The sequence below is a fragment of the Eublepharis macularius genome, chromosome 3 (assembly GCF_028583425.1).
Source record: "Eublepharis macularius isolate TG4126 chromosome 3, MPM_Emac_v1.0, whole genome shotgun sequence".
Taxonomy (NCBI): domain Eukaryota; kingdom Metazoa; phylum Chordata; class Lepidosauria; order Squamata; family Eublepharidae; genus Eublepharis; species Eublepharis macularius.
The window spans coordinates 69,370,676-69,391,651 of NC_072792.1; the positions used below are offsets into that span (position 1 = coordinate 69,370,676).

The 20,976-nt window shown below is 40.9% G+C and overlaps 1 protein-coding gene and 1 pseudogene across 1 annotated transcript in view; one reads left to right on the forward strand and one right to left on the reverse strand.

The window, feature by feature from the left end:
- The window catches only part of NHS (NHS actin remodeling regulator), a 320,070-nt gene that overhangs the window by 5,806 nt on the left and 293,288 nt on the right, over positions 1 to 20,976 (forward strand). The window lies entirely within an intron of this gene.
- The window catches only part of LOC129325641 (persulfide dioxygenase ETHE1, mitochondrial-like), a 104,223-nt pseudogene continuing 90,353 nt past the window's right edge, over positions 7,107 to 20,976 (reverse strand).

A 20,976-nucleotide genomic window follows, 5' to 3' on the forward strand; every position in this document is an offset into this window, starting at 1 on the left:
GTAATGTGGATACGAAAAGTTATTTTGAAGTTCAGAAGCTTTTGTTGACTTAAAGTCTTTAAATAAACACACATCTTGTAAGGTCTATAGATTAGTTTATGTGGGCATAATTACCATTAGGAACAAAAACCTTTAATGTATATATCTGTATTTACTTTTTGCCGAGCAAGCCACATTGGAAAGGGGCAGTCAGTAGTGGCAAAAGCAGCCAGATTGTGCAGTGTTTTGCAGTACACAAAATGCTGCTTCTTGCCCAGCAGTTGCCTCACATGAAATTAGAGGGTGTTGCAGAAGCCTTTGAGGCCTTGTCTCAGAAAGCTGCATGCTTAATGGCACTATGACTCAGGAAGACTGGCTCCAGAGCACCTTACCCAAGCGGGATCTTGAAGATGATGGCCATCCCTGCTATTGGAGCCCAGCTGTCCTCAGAGTGGGAATTTCCTTGTGAGGTTTCACAAGGTGCAGTCTTATCTCCTATGTTACTCAACCTCTATATAAAGCCTTTAGAAGAACTCATTTGTAGCTATGGAATTGGACGCCATCAATATGCAGATGATACCTACGTAGCTCTATATCTCATTATATAAATCCCCTGGTGATACAGTAGAGTACTGCATCACTGCTTGACGGCTGAAAGCAAACAAAATGAACCCAGACAAGACAGAAGTGATGCTGGTTGGAAAAGCAGAGATCTTGAAGGACGTTGTGCTTCTGATCTTTGATAGGGTTCACTTGACCCTGGCTGACTCAGTAAAGAGCCTGGGGATTATACTAGGCCCAGCTCTTCTGTTAGAGAAGCAAGTAAATGCAGCTGCAAAAAAGGACTTCTCCCAACTCAGACTAGCCTGGAAAATGTCACTACCTTGACACAGCTGATATGGTCACTACCTTGACATGGCCAATCTGGCCACCTAGATTCATGCCACAGTAACGTCGAGACTAGACTGCTGTAATGCAGTTTACATAGGTCTCTTCTCAAGGTCGACTCGAAGACTCCAGCTAGTGCAGAACGCTGAAGCTCATTTTCTTTCAGAAGCTAGACAGAGCATGCATATCGCTCCCATTCTGCAGTCACTCCATTGGCTTCCCATTAGTTACTGGGCTCAATTCAAGACCATGACTATCACATTCAAAGCCCATCATGGCCTTGGCCCCTCATATCTGTACAACTGCCTTTCTCCCTATGTTTTGAGTGACACTAGTGGCCTGTTCACAAGTTACAATTTGGGCAAATGGGATCATGCCTACTGAGGTTACTGCTACCCTACATGTGTATGGCATAATTGGTGAACCAAAGTCTCTGTGCTTATAAGTATATGTGTCTCTGTCCTTTATGTGCTATTGGGACCCATCATATGACAGGTTTCCTAATTGTGTAGTCAAAGCCTATGTGGGCACACTTGTATGTATATGGTTGGTTCACCAATTGTACCACTGAAGTTGGGAAGTAGGACTGTTTGTGACATAGCATATGATGATCTTTTGATGTGACTCACTGAGTATACAAACATGGCAGAATTAGATGGGAACATAATCTGTTGTATGCTCATTCTCTAGTCTTAGGATCTTGTTGGATACTCTGTGTGGAGTTCTGCAGGCACAATCCACTCTGACATTAGCATTTTCAGTATGGAGGAAATACAACATTGGAATCAGACCAAAGTTCTCTATGGATTTTAGAAGTATAAGGCTTGATCTACGGGAGTGTTTCTTCAGACAGAAGGATTTCCACCTTTGAAGCATGGCTTTCTGACCTCTCCCCCTACTGTGGCAGCCCACAGTGCTTCTCAAATGTTGTTCCTTGGGGGTCCCTCAGGAGCAGAATTTCAGGAGGAGGTAAGGAGGTTGGGCTCCATGGATAGAAACCCTTCAATCTTCAGAAACACCCTGCTGGATCCAAGCCATTATTACTAAGTAATGATGGCATTGTTTAAAAAAAACAACGGGGAGAGGGTAGGACTAATACGCATGTCCCTTTGTATAGTAAGTAATTTTCCTGTTCTTGTGTGTGTGATTCATTTACAAGATTGCTCTTGTTGAGAGAGAAGACAATCTCTGTGTAAGAAAATATAGTGTACAGTGTTTCACAAACATACTGTTGTGGCTTCCATACAAAAGCTGTTAGTGCAAAATACATTCATATAATCTTTACACATGATGCTTGAAGTAAAGATTTCCTTCCTTCTCATTGCATATGATCTTTGCATCTTAAAATACATGATGTAGCCCTTGGAATCAACAAGGTGCCTGTTTTATATTGAGAAAGACTTTAGTGTGACTTTTCTGGAGAAGAAATTGGAAAGGAGAAGCTTCTGGAGTGTTTCCAAAAACTATTGTTTAGTATGACCTGGGGCTGAAGGAATGAGCTGTTTAGGAGAGATTGTGAATATAAAATATAACAGTGCCAGTCACATTCTACTTTGCCTCAAGTGAATCAGATTTTGTTGACATTTCTGGCGCAGAGTTGTCTGTCTTGTGATTTATACTCCAAGGATCAGATTATGTCTGAGCCAACATAGGTATGGGGGTGGTGTGGAGAAATGGGCATAACAAATTGCTTTCACTCTAAAGGGGGGGGTGGTGTTGAGAAATTGGTAGAGAGTTCCAAACTGAAGGCTCTGGTCTGGATCCAGAGAGCCACTTAAGAGTCATGAAAGGGACTCTGCTAGATCTGTGGAATGCTCAGTTTTTCCTCTTGAACTGAAGACTTCCATATCTTATGAATAAGTGCTTTGGATATTCTCACAGTTTCTGAAGGAGTTTGCTTTCCATTATTTGGGATGGGGGGTGGGGGTAAACTGTAACTAGAAAAAACCCAAAGCTTATTATCACAGAACTTTCTGCATGTTTCTTTGGATACTGAGACTACTTGTGGTATTTCAAACACCTTCAAAATTGTTCTGGAGATAGTGATGACATGATATTCTCCCTATTACTCTAGGCCACCACCTGTCTAATGACTATATCTGACTACTGTCTGATAAAAAGGATTACTGTTTCAAGATGAGCACTGATCTTTAATGGAACGTTTCAGGGTCTGGAGAAGAGGAAATATGATCAACTACATTTGGGGGTGTGTGAATGCGTTAGTACTTGTGTGGTCTTCTAAATCAAAGAGCCAGACTCTCCCCTCCCCCAAAATCTGTGTTTTGTATCATCTAACCAGAATTTGATATAAAACTCTCTCCGGTATTGCTTTAAGTATAAAACTGGGGAGAAGATGAATACTCTATTTGAGCTTGTATTGGTTATACATACTTTGTTTGGGTTGTATTCTTTGATCCCTTTGATGTAATTAGCATGAAGTGAAATTCTTAGTAGTTTTTCTAATTACTCTGGAATTTATATACGAATGCTGACATGTTCAAGGGGAGATAAATTAAAATGTTAGAAAAAATGTAACTGCCACCACCACAGCTCCTCAGGGGTTAGGCTACAATTCAAAGATGTGTGTTTTAATATGTTTAAAATACTGTTTTAATTATATAGTTATTTCTTATACACTGAATATTTCAGCTACTGTCTTCTCACAGTGCATACCATATTTAGTGGTTCTTATTCAGACATGACAAACAGTTACTCCCTTCTTAGCCCATCGGCCTCAATGAACTTAGGAAGGTTTGATTCTGTTTAGGATGGCACTGTTAGTCACTTATTCTTCTGTCTCTTCCCATTTATTCAGCTTTTGTTTTTATAAAATTACTGGAAATTTTTTTTAAATGAAATCAGAGGCAATCTTTTCTTTAAAAACTATTTATATAGATTTAGAGATTGGCTGTTCAGCCCCAGGCATGTGTATCTCAACAGAGGCCCTGAAAACAATAACAGAATTTGTTTACAAGTAATAATTCCTTAGGGTCATGATCTTAAACATGCCTGTTTAGGAATACCATTTATTGATCTGGCTGATTTGTATAGAAAAATGCTTACTTACACTCTGACTATAGTTAATGAGTTTAATAGACTATAAAGGTGGTCATAGTTACTTCCAAGTGTTATGTTTAGTATGGGAGTTAGGCAACCTGATCTATACATCTGCGTTGACTGTAATGGTGCAGTGGTCTGTACTACTACAGCTGAAGTAGCGTCTTTTTCTGGCTAGGCTGTAAGAGCCAGGTGGCTCAGATGCTGCCAACCTATCCAAGCATTTCCCTGTAATATGTGGCTTTGCTCATTAGTCTGAGTCCTCTTCAGCAACTGCAGAGTTGCTTGGCCTGTGATCATATTTGTATGCCATTTGGGACTAAATAGAAAAGTGGGATAGAAATATTTTAAATAAATTATGAAATGGAACAGTGCAAACATCTCACACTAGAATTAAGACATACTGATATCCCTACTGTGCAGTTGGTGGTTTGGCACAAATATTCCATCCTCTTACAGATAAAGAACAGGCATGTGGTTGTGCTTGCAGCTAGGATCCTACACAGCAGGGCTAGCCATGAGCAGCTGTTTTGATTTCACAGCAAGAGGACAACCTGTGCAGATGGTTTTGGTTCACCAGCTGTAGAACTGAGGATGGATCTCACTGCCAGGACCAAGTCTCTCCTTGTGCCTTATCACCAAAGAGAGAACATCTAAGTTCCTTTCCCATGAACTCCAGACCATAAGATTAGTAAGTCTCACATGTACTAGATAGTCACCCGCAGTTCAACCAGTCAATGACTGGACCTTTCCTAGTGACTGCATCTGTGAAAGTTTTATTGGTTGATCATGTTCGTCGTTTTGCTAGTCTGTCATCTTACAAGAAAAGAAAACTGGAGAGCAATCCTAAGCAAGTCTGCTCAGAATGCTAGATCTGTTTGATGGACTATATATCTTCTTCTGGGAAAGTGTTCTTAGGATTTCATTGACAGTATGGAAAAGGTCTCTACTGACCTAAAAAAGCCCAAGTTGCTGTATTATAGTTTGTTACTGACTATTAGAGACCACTTTACAACAATTCTAGCCATCTCTTAAAATCGGTAACAGGCTTAGTAGCATTTTTTTCCTGTTCAGTGATAATTAGACAGTTCAACAACATTGGTCTAAGAGCAATCATTTCTTTTTTCTTCACCCTCACACTAACCTTGGCTAATGATGCTTCTTAATTCCCTATGTCATGAAGTAGTTCTGCTTCACTCTTCTAGTGCAGTTGGATGTACTTAGATGGAAAGTATGTCAATAGCTATTAGGCATGATGACTAAATGGAACCTCAGTGTTCAGCGGCAGAATACCTTTGAACACCAGTTGTCGGAAGACAACAACAAGAGGAGGACTTTCCCTCCCTGCCCTCTTTGCAGGCCTTCCAGGAACATCTGGAAGACCACACCTCTTAGCCACATTGAGAAATAGGATGCTGGGCTGGACGGACCACAGGTTTTGCTGCCACGGTGTTGAATCACTGTGCGTGTGGTGGCGGAGGCGCACAGGCAATTTAGGATGTGACACAGGAGAACTGTCCCTATTCCCTGCTCATTCATTTCCCTTTCACAAGGTAATTGAAATTCTCATGACCATCAGGACTGCTCAGGGCTGCTTTTGTAAGTTAGAGCAAGATCATAACTAAGGATCAACAAGATAAAGTGAAGTCAAGGCACTTAGAAGGCTGTAGGATTGCACTATTGGTCTGTTAATCACCATCCAAGGAAAATATGTGGATTAAAGCCAAAATTATGTTATGATCTGAATGGATACTTGTATTGTACATTTTGAAAAGGGACTATTTTCTGTCTTCTAATGCTGTCACACTTCATTTGTTAGTAGCAACTGCAAGTGATTGGAGAAGTCTGAAGCTTACTGATAATAAAATATGGGAATCAGCAATAAAAAATAAATCGCTGTATTAAAAACTAGGTCATAGTCATTCAACTAAAGAATGTAACATAATATTTAAGTTAATATTAAAGTTTATCAGTTCTAACTGTTTGATGCAATCTGATAGATGGAAAGTTGATATTGAGAAAATTGTTTGGGAGTAAATCCTAAACTTCCTCTCTGGCATGTGCCAAAAGAAATCAAATTGAATAAATACAATTCCGCAGAAGCCTTTTTGAGCTCTCCCTCAAAACAGAGAAGAGAAAAAAGGAAGTTTTCACATAAAATAAAGCCCTGTCCCCTCACTAGAGTGATTCGTTTGGAGACAAGGGTACTGTGCTAATTTCACAGAAAAGAGGACAGCGCAAGTTGACTTTCATGTTTCCTGTTTGTGCATCGCCTGGGATGTCGCATGGAAAATGGACAAAACACAAACGTCTTGAATTTGAATACAATATTACTCACTTTGCTCTGTTCCATAATGAGTTATGCTTGAACCTCATGGATTGGATCCAGACCAAATTTTCCAGTGGCACTGTGGAATTTTTCTGCCCTCCCCTGCACTGATCTCCACAAAATGCTGCATCTGAGGGCCAAGCTACAAGTGACGAATGACACTTGAACAGCAAGTGGATTGAGTGGAGGGCAAGTGAACAGGGAGAAATACACTTGCTGTTCAAGTGTCATTCATCACTTGTAGCTTGGCCCTGAGGGATAGGAATCTGGAATGATGACATAAGGGGAAGTCTACAGTGGAAAAGGAAGTTGATGGAAATGGCTGATTTAGTCTGGCTCCAACTCAGTGTTTGCTTTTTACAAGTCTAAGTGTTAATTGGAAATGAGTGGCATGCATTGTGCAATCACACAGGTTCAGTTCATTTCTTTCTCCCCCCCCCCCCGCCCCCGTATTTTATTTGATGACAGCTAAACTTTTCACAGACAGACTCTTCCCCTCCACCTCATTTTCAAAAATTCACAGTACAAAAACTCTTGCCTTCTGATCTGATCCAGTAGGGCTGGGAAATCTCCAGGATGAGATCAGCACTGTGCAAACTTGAGGTTGGGCTGAAAGTTTCGAGTATAAAATGGTAGGGGAAGAAGGAGGTGATTGATTTTTTAAAAAAGCCTTCATATAGATTCCAGGGCAGAAGGTAAAGGATTAGAAGGGGCAATACGCTTCCCCAAGGAGCCCACTGTCTTCTTTTACCATCTTTTAGGCTAAGGGCTTCCTTTGTGGCATTACCATCCCAGTGCTACAGAGGCCTTTTTTGGTGCCATTTCAACAGAAGCCAGATTGGCTTGGAAGATGCTAAGCAGCTGCATCTTGTACCCTACACTTGAAGTTTGCAGGTACTGAAAAATCAATCTGCTTTGGCTTTGGCTCCACAAAGGCCTCCATCAACAGAGTCAGGTGAGAGTTCAGGGTTCTCTCTTCATCATGCAGGCTGACTGACCATGGGCAGGGTAAACCAGGCAATCTCCAGGGAGCATGAAGATCTTCTCATGGACAGAGTGATACCATGGCCGTTTCCACATGCTGTTAAAGAGACGGTCTACTTGCTGAAGGCTGGCATTTTTTTTCACAGATTCCAGATGCCTCCGATTTCAAAGCTGAAGCAGGCAGTTTGTCTTGCGTCTAATCAATATCTTTTCTGAGACCGGGATTTCCCGCTCTTTCCTGTGCCAGGTCAAGGACACTGGTCAGACGCAAGACAAACGGCCTGCTTCTGCTTTGAAATCGGAGGCATCTGGAATCTGTGAAAAAAAACGCCAGCCTTCAGTAAGTAGACTGTCTCTTTAACAGCATGTGGAAACGGCCCAAGATTCTGGGGAGCTCTGCTGGAAGTGAGTGTGTCCGCAGCCCTGGATCAACAATGCATCCCCCGTGAAGACCATACTCTGGTCATTCAGCACGTAAGTTAGACAACCATCCATGTGCCCAGGATAGAGCGGGCTTCCAAGGCAAAGGTCTCAAACCGTAGGATGTGTCCTTCTCCGATTAGGACATTCGCCAAGGCACTGCTGTGCTAGGAAATGACACTCTGACATCTGGGTAAGAGCTGCTTCAGGAGCCTGGTGCCAGCGATATGGTCAGCATGGCAATGGGTGTTCACTGCATAGAGCAAGTTCAGTCCCAGCTGCTTCACGGAGTGTCGTATCTCTTTGGGCTGTCTCCAGAACTGGGTCAATCAGAACTGCTTCCTTGGTCTTTGAGTCCACCAGCAAGTAGGTGTATGTAAAGCTTTCTGCTTCAAACAGCTGTTGGAAGAGCAGCCCTTGGCGCTGGGCAGAGTGGATGCAGTAGCCTCACTGGGGGAGGCCAGCCAGGGGCCAAATGACATGCAGCACTGGGGAGCACAATGCAGCTGAAGCGGAGCATCTGCAGGGCTGTCACATGGAGGGAGGCATGGGGAACTGATGAAGTGGCGCTCCGGGAATGCGTCTGAGCCAGGTTCAGTCTATTTTAGTGCAATCTGAGAAGAAAAAATTCCCTATTGTCAGTGTTAGACCAGTTGCTTTGCATGCAGAAGGTCCAAAGTTCATATTCCCAGCATCTCCAATTAAAAGAATCAGGTAGTAGGCTCATGTGGAAGACTTGAGACCCTTGGTAACCTCTGCCACTCAGAGTTGACAATACTAATACTAACCATGATAGACCATTGGTCTGACTCAGTATAAGGCAGCTTCTTGTGTTTAGTGTGTAGTTCTGCCAGTTCCTTTTGATTTTAACAAATAGCCTCCAACCTATTACATTAAAAAATTAGACATCCTGTTTTAACTTTTAAAACTAAGAACTATGACCAGTCTTTGCTTATCCATCTCATCCATCATCCTTCTTTTCCTCCTTACTTCACTTACTTGCAGGCGCCCGCACAGCCTTTCCCAGGCCCCTCGCCAGGCTCTGGAGGAGGAGGTGCCCATGGGCAGGTGCTCATGTGGCCTTTCCCCGCCCCCTTGCCAGGCTCTGGGGGAAGAGCCACGGCAGGCGCCCGTGTGGCCTTTCCCAGGCCCATCGTCGGGCTCTGGGGGAAGAGCCGTGGCGGGCTCCTGCGCGGCCTTTCCCAGGCCCATTGCCAGGTGTGGAAGAGGAGCCACAGTGGGCATCCGCAAGGCCTTTTGCCAGCCCGCTGAGTATCCTCTCTGGCCCGGTGCTGGAGGAGAAGGCAGCAGTGGCAGTGGCAGGCACCCATGCGATTTCTCACCAGCCCACCGAGCAGCCTCTCTGGCCCAGCGCCAGGCGCTGGAGGAGGAGATGGTGGTGGTGTTTCACACTCCTAGGGTTGCCAGCTCCAGGTAGGGAAATACTCTTTTTGTGTGTGTGTAAATTCATGACTAATGTAATCTATTTTACATGCACACAAAAAATTGACTCCCTAGTCACAAAGACTTGCATGACAAGGAAAATTCATGACAGAGCTAGGGTCTGAATCTGGAAATTTTACACGGGCTGGTATGACAGGCTGTCCTCTAGTTAAATTATTCCATGGGGAGTGGGGAGCTGCGGCCTCAGTTTCACCAGTATTTTTGTACATCAATGGCATTCTGCTTATATCTTCAGGGGAGAATAGATCGTTGCAGTACAGTGCAATAAAACAGAATGGCAAGCAAGGAGAAGGCAGGACTTCAATGCTGACTTTATGCTTTATGACTTGATTTCATTTCAAAGATTCCATGACCATAACTCACAAAGAGAAAAGGAAAGAGTTATAAAGCCATGAAGCCTCTAGGGTGACTAAAGGCCAGTTCTAGGCTGTTCCAATGAGCAGCTCTCTGCTGGAAGCTAAATAGGTGCTCCCTCTGCAACTTCAGCCAGCTTCCTTCTTCTTTCTGCAGACCTGGCCACAGAAGAGACAGGAAATGCCAATCGACAGAGCAGAGGTAGAGGGAGGGATGACTGCAATCACATTCTGTTTAGGATTTGCTTGTGAGCAAAGAGGAACCCTTACTGAAGCTCATCTGCCTGATGTTGCCCAAAATGCAAAGAAAACTCTGGCAATACACTGATGCACATGGAAAGAAATGGTGTCTGAGCCATTTGCAGGCATGCTTCACAACACCTTTTTATATAAAACATAGAAGGGAATAGCCAGAGAGTGAGTGCATTGAGGGGCTGGATGATGCACAATTCTTCTTCTCCGTAGATCCAGAGGAGTTAGCCGTGTTAGTCTGTAGTTGCAAAATAGTAGTCCGGTAGCATCTTTAAGACTAACCAACTTTATTGAGGCATAAGCTTTTGAGAACCACATGCCTAAGTGGGTGTCATGAACATATTGATGGCACCCAATACCAATGCCTCACACAACCTAAATCAAAAGTCTTTTAATCAAAATGGATTCTGGTTTTCGAAAAGGCGCACTCACAACTTGCAAGTTGCTGCTCACAAATTGGATTTCTGGCTCACAACACTGCACCGCTTAGAGGGAACATTACTTGTGTGTCTCCATTTCCTGATCTGAAGGGAAGTTAAGAAGTATGTGATGTGTTTCCTCAGCTTATCCTTGCTCTATCAAAATTCACTGAGTTTGAACAAGATATTTGGCTCCATCCACACAGTGAAGATTCCTTGTTCTTCATGAAGAGGCATACACACTGGCAATGGGGAGTCCTGTGAGCCTTACTTTGATGTTGCCTTTGGGTGTAGGAAAATGAGGTTAAAATCTTTCATTTATTATGAGTGTCACTGGCTAGGCTTATCCATCAAGAAGTTATTATGAAGATAAAATGGCAGTGCTGTGTATGCCACCCTGAGTCCTTTGGAGAAAGAGCGGGATATGCCTGATTCTTTGTGAGGCCTTATCTTGAATTCTGAGCCCTTGGGGCCTGCTAAATTAGTAAGTAACACTGACATTCTTCCTTTCTCCCTGGTGCGTAACACAGTATGTAATCAAGGCTGCCCTAGATATGCTGAATTGTTACAGATGTTCAGTATCTTTTCCTGCTGAATACAGTATATGATTTGAGCTGAACACAGTTATATTTATTGCTTGAAAATGTACCCAGTGGGATTGCTTGTTGTCCTATATTGATGCATTGAAGCTGGAGTGGTAAATAACATCCTAACTAGTGATTAAAATGAAGTATTTTCTTCAGTTTGGGGGGGAAAGGAAAGGGGTAGATGGATTGTAACAAATAAAATATTTCTTTTGAGAGCCAAATAAAGTTATGGAGATGATTAATTGTATTAAAAATGAGACATAATGCTTTTGATCAAATCAGTTCAAACAGGTTTGTCTAGAAATCAGCTGCTGACCCAGCAAGACAATCCAAGCATGCGAAGCTCCCACCTTAACTACTACAAAGGGCACTAACCAGCCTCACTCAGGACAGCACTAGGCGTTATGAGAGCTGTATGGATGCCATCCAAAGCAGTAGCCCTGTGCTGATGCCTCCTCTTTTCTCTAATTTGAGGTGATATCTAGTACCTCAAATGTGTAGTGACACAATTTGTTTTGTTAGCTGCTGCTTGTGTTGATGGGAAAATTTACAGTGTCGTGATTTCATATTTTGCAGCGTTGGGTGTTACTAGGAGAGAGAGTCTGAGTTGGTATAACAGTATTTTCAGTGACAAACAGATATCTCCTGTAAGTTCTAGTTTCATATTTAACTAGCTCATCAGCAAAGAACAGGAGCTGACATGATAGATCTTGTATTGTACATTTTCAAAATGAAAGTGAGCTGAAGGCCTATTAAAATTGCTGCCTTAGGTCAGACCTTCTTTCTATACACTTTGAGGCAAGAGTCAAGACACTTCCCTCAGGTGCCAGCCTAGAAACAGTTTGAACATTCTCGGTTTTGAAAGTTGTTTACTATATATATGCCCTAATTAGCATTTTAAGAAAAAGAAACTGATGTGACAAAGAAGGCAAAAAATAAAAAAATAAAAATTCAGTAATGTGGGGCACCAGAGGAGAGGGAAATGTCTTTCTGATCAGACAAAGTAATAATCACTCTAGAGGAAGGTTGATTAAAGATTTATATTATATCTAAAAGTTTTTCCATGAATACATTTTCAAGGATTTTAAGTGTCATTTCCATTTGCTGATTTACTTAAGACTCCTTAACATATGATAGTAGTGCTGGTCTTGGCTTTTGTTTGCCTGAGGCTACAAGGAATACTGTGCTTGTGAAATTGTATTTTTTATAAAGTTTGATGGGGAAACAGGTAGTTTAATAAGTACACAAGATTGTTTTAGATAGCACTCATTGTGCAACTGACTAAATGGATGAACCCTGAATTGGGAGAATATTTGAGCACTCTTTCAGTAAAAATGCAATGCCTTTTAGATGTGTTTGCCTCTGCAGTTGGTAGCATGCTCATCCTCCATTTTATTATATTCTGGGATTGTAAATACCAGCTGCATGTTTTTGCATCTTCATCTTTTTTTGAGACCTGACTTATTTCATTGAGTTCAAGATATCTAAGGGGCCTGAGCCTCACCTTTTTCTGCTGTTCAGTCATTAAATAGCAGCAACCCCCCCCCCCATGTGTTTAAGTGCTGTGGGCGTAGATGCTGTAGTTGCTGAATAGCATTTCAGAAGGGGGGAGCAGGGTGAGAGATTAGGCTTTCATTCTCAATGAAATTATGCTACAAAATTTTAGTTTGTTATAATAGGTAATGGTTTCTTTAGTTATTTCCCATCTATTTTAAGTGAATTTGAAAAGGGTTATAAGCACATGGATAAAAATGAAGTCCTTTGTGGAACATTCCTTTTTTGTTCCTTTTTGACAAATTAGCAGTAAGGCAAGCAAGAAAAAAATCTAAGGAGCATATCATTAAGAACATTAAGACAGAAAATACAAACATATTTTAATATATCAGACCATTATTTATTTGATTGGAAAATGTATGTACACCCTTTATAGAAGGCTGCTCAGAAGTTAAAACAGTGCAACAATACAACCATAAGCATAACAATTATCAATCTTAAAACTAGCAATAAAACAAGTAAGAAGTCTGCTAAAGACATAAGAGCGGCCTATAAACAGAATTAAGCAACATATAATAGTATTCATAATACACCCTTCAGTTTTACAGCAAAACAAGAAACGCTTTGACCTTGCCCCTTAAAGATGGTAAACTTGGTGCTAGGTACACAGCACAGGAGAGGGCATTCCAAAATTAAGGTGCCACCACTGAAAAGTCCCTGTCTATGATTACCACCAGTCTCACTTCTGGAAGCAGAGTCACAGAGAACAGGGCTTGGGAAGAGGATCTTGACTAGAGATGGGCATGAACCGGGAAAATCTGAACCATGTGGTTCATGGTTTGTCACATTTCACGAACCACGAACTTTCATAAACTTGTCCCGGTTGGGAGGGGGATCCCCCATCAGCTGAAAAAAGCTGTGGGCTTGAAAGCAGCAATACTTTTCTTGCGTGGCAAGAAAAGTGTTGCTGCTTTCAAACTCCTCCTGCTTTTTTTCAGCTGAGGGGAGGGGCATCCTATCAACTGAGGTTCTTTTCACACTGAGACTTTAAAACATTTCAATATCATGTTTCCCATGCTTCCCATGTTTGCAGGAGTTTGCTTATTCCTTGCTGGTTTTAAAAGCCAGGAAAGGGTTAAATGGCTGGGTTATCCCTTCCTTCTTTGGGGTATGCATACTCTCTTTTTTTTTTTCAAAAGCAAGAAAGGGTTGTAATGTTGTAACATTGTAATGTTACTGCACATTCCTCCTGGCTTTAAAAGACAGGAAAGAATTAAATGGCTCCTTTCCCCCTCCCTCCCAGGCATGTTTCAGGCTTTGAAAAAGGGGGGGGGGAAACAAGCGTTTTGCACAGCCCTTTGGAAACAAAGTAGCAGGGAAACTGGGAAGCTGGGAGGGGATGAAGCAGCAGCTTCCCTGCCACTTTGTTTCCAAAAGACTGTGCAAAACGCTTGGGTTTTTTCTTTCTTTTTCAAAGCCTGAAACATGCCTGGGAGGGAGGGGAAAGGAGCCATTTAACCCTTTCCTGGCTTTTAAAGCCAGCAGGGAATAAACAAACTCCTGCAAACATGGGAAGCAGAACAAATAATTTCTAGAGCAAAAAGGACCTCAGCTGATGGGAGGGGGATGCCCCTCCTCTCAACAGAAAAGCAGCAGGCCCTTTAAAAGCAGCAACACTTTTCTTGCAGGCAAAAAAAGTATTGCTGCTTTCAGACGCCTCCTGTCAGCTGAAAAGTGGCCAGGTGGGCACTTCTACTGAAGAAAGTCCATCTCAGATTGTCTAGGAAATTGATTGATGGTGCCAGGCCATCTGCAGTAATAAGGAACAGGCCTAAAGTTCATCGTGGTTCATCAGAAATGGGCTCTGATGAACCACCAGTTTGCGAACCACAAACCGGCCCGGTTCATGACGAACTTTGGTTTGTATTTCAGTTCGTGCCCATCTCTAATCTTAACTGGTAAATTGAACATTGAACATGATAGGAACAAAAAGACTGTTAAAGGAAGATAGCCAAATTGCAGAGAAGGTACATTAATTCTCTGTGTTGGTCATCACTATGGAGACTCCTGGGCAGAAACCCATGACTGAACAGCTGAAGAACCATCAGTGCAGTCCTAAGCAGAGATACTCTTCTGAGTTCATTCAGGTCAATTGGTTTAGAAAGGTATAACTCTGCTTAGGGCTATACTGTTAGTCAAACAGAGGTGTTCTAAGGCTAATTGGCAAATTAAAGATTAACTAAGGTAAAGCTAAAGAGGGAAACCTCCTAATCACCAATGTAACAAAAGAGTGAATAACTCAATGAGGTGAGCCTAGAAAAACCATATGTCAATTTCAGTATATTAATCAAATATAGGAATGCATGCAGTGTATCAAGCAAAAGTCCATATACAATCTCTAATATGCAATGGAAGTCCGTATGCAGTCTCTAATATGTAATATTCCTGAGAGTTCTTAAAGAAGCAAAATACAAAACTTCTGTTTGCCTAACAAAATATGTAACTTGTTTTAATGCCAGATTTTAAAAGTGATCTGGGGAAGGGAGCTCCAGGAACTTATAGGCTAGTTAGTCTAATGCAGAGAAACTCACTGAGTGGCTTGAGAGCCACAAGTGGCTTTTTAACATGCCACCTGTGACTCTTCTGAGTACTGTTCCTCCATATGGCACCTATCCCAGAAGAACAAGTAAGCAGAGAGTCTCCCTGAGGTTCAGGCCTCATGCCGGAGAAGAAAGTAAATGTGGCTTTTATGGTTGATGGTAAATTGCAAATGTGGTTCTTTGCAAGCTGTGGACTGGGTATGGCTGGTTTAGAGTTTGTTCCAAGAAAATTGGTGGAAAGCATTATTTAAAAAACAGGACTAATGAACATATAGACGAACATGCCTGGCTGTGCCTTCCATCCATGGAGAATGACTTTTAAATTCAGTAATGTGTTTCTGGACTTGAAAAAGGTTTTGACGGGGTGTAAGTGATGAGCACTGGGAGCAAAAGGGGCTACATATTTAGAATCATGTCAGTAGTAGCAGGGAAATTGTCTTCCTCACCCACACAAAAACTTCCCAGGATTTATCCAAGTGCCCACTGTAGAAAGCAGTATACTCTGGACTACATGGGCCTCTCTCTCAGGGTCTTTTTATAGGACCCATGAATAATGTTTGCATCTTAAGTGTTTTCTAAGCTTTATAGATTGCATATAAATAAGAAGTCTGTGTATATGTGTATGTTTTTTTAAAGTCAAACATATGGATAATATGTGTTTCATTTATTGCTTCATTTTTCTTTCTTCACTTTTAAACAAAAGTTAGCTAAGTGGCTTACAAGGTAAGACATGCATATCAAAAATGAAAATTAAAAAAACCCCTATAGCATGAAAAAGTTCAGTTGATTCAAACTATACTTGACACAGCAGACTTGGTGCTAAGGATAAAATACAAGTCCCTATACAACATTCCATTTCCCTCTATATTATTCTAATTTGTAGATGAGTGCAATATTGAGCTGTATATAAGATTGCGTCCTATTAGGGATAGGAGGGGAAAGAGTAGGGAATTTCCCTTCGCCCTCACCAGCACTTGAAAGGACTGCAGGGGAAAATGGGCAAAAATGGAGGGTAAGGGTGCTGGTTAAATCATAGACTTTGTGGCAAATTGTAGTGTCACTCCAATGTGATGACTTCTGGTTCGGCACAAAAAGTGATGTTGCACATCACTGTGACACTGGCACACCTGTCCCTGCTGTCAATTGCTAAGAAGGAGGGAAGCACTAATGCATTAAAATATGTATTAAGGATAAAAATAAAAGAAATTGGCAACAGTTGGGAAGCAAAATTGTCTGTCTAGGTTATATGTAGTCCTGATTTTGTAAGGGTGCGTCTGTGCTGAAGCTCTGTGGGTTTTACTGGCACTCATGAAAACTATCAAAGGCTTGTAAGGATATAGACCCTGTGCACAGGTCACCCAGTTCCCCCTTCTCGTACACTGCAAGAAGTACCATAGTGGCTGGAGAACATGGCTGTTTTCACACATGCCCGGGAGATCACGCAAACTCATGGCATGAAGTGTCTTCATTGCACGATCTCCTGGCATGATCCCCTTTAATGACCCGATGACGTCAGAAAATACGCCATTAAATGGGATCGTGCCAAGAAATTGTATTAGGAAGACGTTTTTATGCCGCGAGTTTCACACGATCTTCCAGCCACATTCCCATCTGTTTTGAGAGGCAACCTCTGTACTTGAAGCATGAATTGAGATTCTGAAAGTCTTTTGGTTTAGAGGAGCCTTAAAAGATACAATCATTTATGATGCTTGTTGGAATAAAACCCTGGGTTCAAGCTACCTTCCAGAATTGTGTTTTATTGTAACAGACAATATATTATATATAGGAATTGTAAAGTGTTGTGATACATACAGTTCTTCCGGCCATGGGTAAAAAAACTTAATATGTACTGGGAAACAACCAAAGCAGCTATTTTTTGTGTTTTATTCCATACCAAGAAAGTTATTTACAAGAAAATGATAAGATCTAAAAACATCAATCAGATTGCCATTCAGATATATTCTTTGGAGTGTCTTGGCTCATAAAGTACTGATCACTTCTCTCACAAGGCTCTCTGAATGTGCTCAGTAGGATGTCATCTCTCAGGAGGTGATGATGAAACTTTAAAAAAAAATCCAGGTGTTTTCAGTTCCTACATAGCATTCATGGTTTTGACTGATGTACAGGGAAGTGACCATTTTAATTTCTTTCTCAAACAAGCAAGTGTGAGGTTGTTGGCTACTTTTGGATATTGTTTCTCATGGGTAAAAAGACATTAGTTTCACAGCAATGGAACACAGGACTCCCATTAAGAAAGCTGATGTACTTATTTTTTTCCCTGTTACAGGCCACACAGTCTGGTTTAATTATGGTTGTGTTGAGATGAGGTGATGTCATGGGAGTTGGTTTAATTAAGAAACAGCATTGAAAAGTTTGTCTAATAAAGACCTTATGTATGCTGTATGGTTGCTAAGTGCTAGAATTGCTATTTTCACAGACCTTAGATGACGTTACCTCTGTCAGAAACAACCTCCAGACTCTCTTGATGAGACGTAAGAAAACTAACAAACCTAGAACTGTGTTTTCTAAAATTCAAACTGTCTTATGAAGTTTGTTTGGACTTGGTGATAAGCAAAGATCTAGAAGTTTGTATAACACTTTCCCCCTCCCCTTCCACTGGGCAGAGCAGTTGCCAGGTCATTATAATCCCAATCCCTGTGAGTTATGGGGCAAGATCTGGTGACCCCACACTGAGTAACAGTACTAATGAAAGTACTTCCATACACCACTAGGTATTGTACAATATGTTGCTTATGAATATGTGTAATCACAATCATGATGAGATGGGCAATTGCCACACACATGCCAATTTTTAGAGAGACAGAAATTAACTATGCATTAAATATAAAATTCCATTGAACTGTTAGTGCTCAATTATGGCCATCCTACTTCAATTCACAGCTAGGGTGGTTACTGCATGCAGGTATCCATAGAAGCCTTAAAAGAAGCCATCAAGTGCATGGGTAAGTTAATGGCCCTGAGGTTTTAACCTGCTGCTCTGAGCACCTGAGAGAGAGAGAGAGAGAGAGAGAGAGAGAGAGAGAGAGAGAGAGCTCCAACTCCTGAATCTTACCCTGAGACCTGGCAGTCCTGTGTAGTGCACTGGATCTGTTATGACAGACTTCTTTGAACTTAGTTCACTGAATATAGGAAAGGTAGCATTTTTCTTTTAAAAACATATTACGATCAGAATCAAGGTCATAGCCCTGAAAATGGCATAGTTATCTCTGCACACCCACTGAGGTATTTGATTTTTAAAAATGTGTTCAGACAGGGTACAGGAGAAGATACCTTTGAAATTCAGCAGAGATTTAAAAGGAGTTTGTAATGTGGTGTTTTGGTCTGGTCAGAGAAGAATTCAGAAGTCAGCTGGGAACATGCATCATTAAGCATTCCTGAAGAAACTTGCTGTGTTGTGATTTAGATCAGTTAATGCTGTTTCTTGATGGTGTAAACATTTTAATGTGTCAGTAAGATTATGAGATATCTCTCTCTCAACAAAACTGGCCAAAGCAAGCCATTCTTACAGCACCTGCTAATATGCATTGTCACTAAATAACAAATGGACTGGATTCTGTCCCTCTATCTGTGCAGGTTTGTAGATGGGGTCGACCATGGAAGGACACTTTGCTCCCATACATTCCTGTCTGGAGACTCCAGACTGCCTATGAAGCAGACTTCGTGTCCCAATAAGGATGACTGAATTAAAAACAAAAATCTTCGTTCAGTATAAAGTGTGCAAAAAGGCTTAAAGAATTTTGAAAGAACCTCTGCTTCTTTCACTGGTGGTAATCAGTGTGACTTTCTCTCTTTTACAGTAAGAGCTATAGCTTTTGGTAAACTAGCAAACAGTGTGACCCCCAGTCAAAATGGGAATGGAATGCAGTTGCTAAGAATGTGACCGTTTAGAGAACCATTGTGCTATTTTTAAGAACTGTGCTTATCTTGATGCATTTATAATAGCAATGTTTATCTTCTAATTTTGAATGAGCTATCAGATACCTGTTATCTGATGAAGTGAGGTCTGGCTCACAAAACTCATACCCTACCACAAATTTTGTTAGTCTTATAGGTGCTACTGGCCTCTTGCTCTTTTCTACTGCTGCAGACAGACTAACACGGCTACCCCTCTTGATCTAACAAAGAATGTGTACTTGTAATGCCATTGCGTTCTTTGGTCTGTGTGCCTCTGAAAATACAGGGTTTGGGGTAGTGGTAGCAAAGGATGTGGTTAAGAGCTGAGATCCTTTTCTCAGGTAATGTTCTTTGTGCATCGACCTGTAGAAATATGGTAGTTGGTGACCAGACACAGGGCTTTTGGCAGTGACATCTTGCCTTCGGAATGGCCTCCACCTTAAGGTTCTGTACTTTTCTTTACACGCTGAGCCAAAACTTTTTTTTTACCCAGGCTTTTAACTAAGGGGTTCCATCTTTTTTAGCTGCTTTACAGTCTGTTCCTAGCCTGAGCACTGCTTTATCAGTATTGTGTAGATTGGTTATTTAAAAAAATGTTTTTATGCTTTTATGCCCTGTCTTACTTTTATTGGTATATTTCTGTTGAATTGGTCTTCATTATTTATTTTATTGACCTGGCTTGTTTTATTGATTTGTTCTTATTGGCTTGGTTTTATTGTCTTATTTGCTTGGTGTTATTTCAGTTGTGAGCCACCTCAAGAAGGTCTGGAGAGGTGGCATACAAATTTTGTAAGTAAATAAATACTTAAAGGCTACTAACCGTAAGGATGGAGCGCAAGATAACTGCTAGCTGAATTTTGTCAGCAAACTTTGAAGCCTTCCTCCTGCCTAAGGAGCCTTCCTCCGAAGGAAATGCATATTCTACTGAAGGAACAGTCATTTCCATCAAAGGAATGAATGTTCCTTAGATTGAAAGAAGGCTTTATGCGAGACTAGATATCACAGAATGGACATTTTCGATGGTGCCCAGATGTTATCACGTATTTTGGAATATTGATTCCAAGAAATATTAAGCATATGATTACACTGAATTTTAATAAGTTGATTGCTGATACATCTTTGGATTTGGACAGATGGGCAACTTTAAGCCTCTCACTATGGGGTAAAATAAACTCAAAATGAATATTATACCTAGCATTATATATGTTTTGCTTGCAATTTCTTTTCATATATCTTGCAGATATATTCATAAAATTAATAATTTGTTTTGGAAATTTATGTGGGGTTCCTTAGTAGCACCCCAGATTTCTCTAAAGTGGATACAATTTCGGCTTAATTAAGGAGGCTTTGGCTTTCCTAATCTTAGTTTATATTATCTGACATACTTGTTAACTTGTACTAATGATTGGGACTGCTTGTCTCAGGTAGATTGTGCAACTTTGGCTCTTTTAGGGGCTTCTTTTCTGGTCCCTCTTTTTAAATGGAGTGCATTAGGGTCGACTCATGTTAAAGTGGGTCTTGTTCCTCCTGCAATCAAAGAACTAGGGTGCATAATGTCATGACAATATCAATTTGATCTGTTTTCACACACTAAATTAATATGCGTCAATCCAGATGTAAAAATTGGAAGGAAATCTTTTCTATGGAAAGCTTGGACAGAGAAGGAGATTTTTAGTTTGGATCAATTGATAGGTTATGATGATGAATTTTTGTCATTTTCTCAGGTGAGGTCTAGATATGATTTGTCAAGTGTTGTTGAATGGCAGTATTTATAACTACAACATTTGTTCATATCCAAGTATGCCCCTGTAGCATTGAATGTTTCAGAGTCCCTCCACTTTTGGAAACTCTAATTGAATCTATGCAAAAAAAGCCAAAACCTACAATCTTTGTTTATAAATATTTAATATCAATTAATAAATATGATATGCAGAATCTTAGAAACGAATGGAATAAGGAATTCGATTGCCCAGTTTTGCCAAAGCAATGGGAAAAGGTCTTAGATGCTATCCCTGTTGCTTCTACGGATTTTAAACTGTGACTTAAATTATTCAGCAAAAAAATTACGTTTAGAGTATATTGGACACCACAGTGCCTTTATAGTAAAGGAATAAGTACCATGTCTAATTGCTAGCACTGTAATTTATAGGATGCATCTCTTAAATACAAATTCTGGCTATGTACAGTTATTCAACCTTGTTGGCAGGTAGTTATTTTCTTCTGTAGATGACTGGG